The sequence below is a fragment of the Ambystoma mexicanum genome, chromosome 3q (assembly GCF_040938575.1).
Source record: "Ambystoma mexicanum isolate Mex_15411 chromosome 3q, UKY_AmexF1_1, whole genome shotgun sequence".
Classification (NCBI taxonomy): Eukaryota; Metazoa; Chordata; class Amphibia; order Caudata; family Ambystomatidae; genus Ambystoma; species Ambystoma mexicanum.
The window spans coordinates 931,913,946-931,916,551 of NC_090926.1; the positions used below are offsets into that span (position 1 = coordinate 931,913,946).

General features: G+C 39.3%; 1 pseudogene; it reads left to right on the forward strand.

Moving 5' to 3' along the window:
- The first annotated feature begins 544 nt into the window (after window positions 1–544).
- LOC138448206 (5S ribosomal RNA) lies at window positions 545–657 on the forward strand (annotated as a pseudogene).
- Window positions 658–2,606: the final 1,949 nt, after the last annotated feature.

The following is a 2,606-nucleotide window of genomic DNA, read 5'->3' on the forward strand; positions in this document are numbered from 1 at the left end:
AAACATCACATGGTTATGCAGTGATCTTAGAATGCTGATTCCATCCATTGATCGATTAATCCCAGTCTTTGCATTCTTCACAGAAAGTTATCATTTTTCATCGCCAATTTATGATGGACACACATGGCGTTCCATTGCAGCAAATAAGTGTTTTAAATTTGAAATGCAACACTTCTGCATCTGCATGTTTTCGGAACCTATTGGCTGCCATGTTGCTCCTTTTCGCTGCAACCGCAAAAGGACAGATTGGTGTCTGTCGATCGTCTCAGATAATGGTTATCACATATGCGTTGTTGATGATTACTGTCCAATTGCGCTTGAAGAAGCCATTGACCAGTAAACTGTACCCATGATAGGCGCACATCGCTACAATATAACTATATAAAATCGAGAATGCAAAAAAATATTTTAGTACCCAATTCATAATTGTATATACACAGTACATATTTATGTTAACTATCAATTTAGTCAAATGAACATGGACAATAAATGTCTATTATTTGCATCAAATTGAACATTCATCCATCACAACATAAATAATGTAGCATACAGCACACTGAATGCGCCTGATCTCGTCTGATCTCAGAAGCTAAGCAGTGTTGGGCCTAGTTAGTACCTGGATGGGAGACCGCCTGGGAATATCAGGTGCTGTAGGCTGTGCTGTAGGCTGTGGCAGCTTTATTCAAAACATGATCAAATGCTGATCATGAGTACATACAAAGGATAGGTACCTTTGTCCACAAGAAAGTTTGATTCAGCATTTCAAACATTGATTTTAATTGTGCATTTTCTTTGCTTTAATATGAAAGTATTTCTTTCATTTTTTTCTTTACCCTTTATTGCATTTATATTTGAATTATCTTGTTTGTAAACATTAACCATTTAAGTGGTCACCCTTTTGTTTTCCTTTGTTTAAGTTTTTGTCTGAATATCTTATGTGTACATTTTCATGGCACTGCTCAGAACCATTATTCTTTACTTAAACTCAATGTATAATGAAAACATTTTAAACCTCCCTTTTTTTGTTTACATTAATAAACAATATGTATGACTAAATATATACATGTAGTTTGCCCTAATTGTTCACTCTGGAAGTTTCCTATTTTTTTCTGACTTCTCAAGAAGCAGAACATTCATTGTTTGGGAAAATTAATATATTAACCTAGACCATAAACTGTTTGGTCATATGATAGTGAGAGTTACAACCGTGTGTTTATTTTTTGTCTTGCCCCTAACTCTCACTGAACACGCAGGGGGCTTCCCCTTTTTTTGTAAAATGCATACAGCACACTTGCCATCCTCACTTGCATAAATATTATTTAAAATGTTGCTTACATTGGCCCTCATTACAAGTCAGGCGATGGACCATGGTGCTATTAGCACCATGGTCCATGCCGGATTCCGCCATGGTGGATGGCGGAATTACCGCCCCATTCCAAGGTGAGTGGGGCGGTAATTCCCCATTCACAATTTGACCTTCCCCATTCCCATTTTTGCCCCATAGGGCATAATAGGGATGGGGAAGGCGCTAATTACGGCACCGTAAATTACGGTGCCGTAATTAGCACCAAGGTCGCTTAGCGCCTTGGACTTTAACGCCTGCAAAAAGCAGGCGTTAAAGTGTGAATCAGGCGTTAAGGGTTAACGGCGCCAACGGCGCCGTTAACCCCTTAACGCCTGACTTGTAATGAGGGCCATTGTGTCTTGTGTTTCCATTCTCCCTGTGTGATGGATGACCAACTGCTTCGAAAGACAGATATCAGTAATAGAAACTTAACATTCCCACGTAAGCTTTCAATATAGTAAATCTTATCACTTCTTTGTGGATATTCGACACATTTTGGCCTTCAAATTGTTAGTGCAGTGGATTCAAGGACACATAACGATGCGACCTTTCATCCAGAAATCAGAGCATGTCAGAAGGAGATTCATTTTGAGAACACATGCCACAACATTCAACAATATTAATGGCAAGCTGGGCAGTGAAAAACAACAAAATGTTTCAAGTGTCCCACACATGAAAATATGTAATTCCATTGGAACGGTATCAATGTGCCTGGTCCCACAAGATTTACATATTGTTTTAAAGATGACCTTAGGCGAGGTGCAGACCGGCTCAGATGTCCCTATACTTCAATAGGGCAATGCCTGAAAAATAAATAATAATACTAGTGTGTGGTGTTTTTTGTGGCCAAAGTGGGCCACTTCTTTTCCGAAATAAACAGAATTCCAACACAAAACCGATGGGTTAATATATACGGACATACGGACCGGGAAGGGAGGAGGGCAAGGGGCAATTTCGCTCCAGTCTGGGTGGACTGTTGCATCCAGGCCAATATGTGCAATGAGCAACAATAATACAAACATTTTTTACATTACTACAATTCCAGCATGCCTTGAATGAGTGCAGTTTTGAAAGGCTTAATGGTTTCTGTGTATATTTATTTCAGCAATCATATTCATTGCTGCATTGATGCATGTTCGCCTGGTTGTCTTCCACATGTTGGCCTCCACAGTAAGATGTAAATGTGCAAAGACCACAGGTGGATGTTCATAGTGCACATTGGCAAGACATATTCCTTTTCTCGTTATTTTAATGTTGGCCA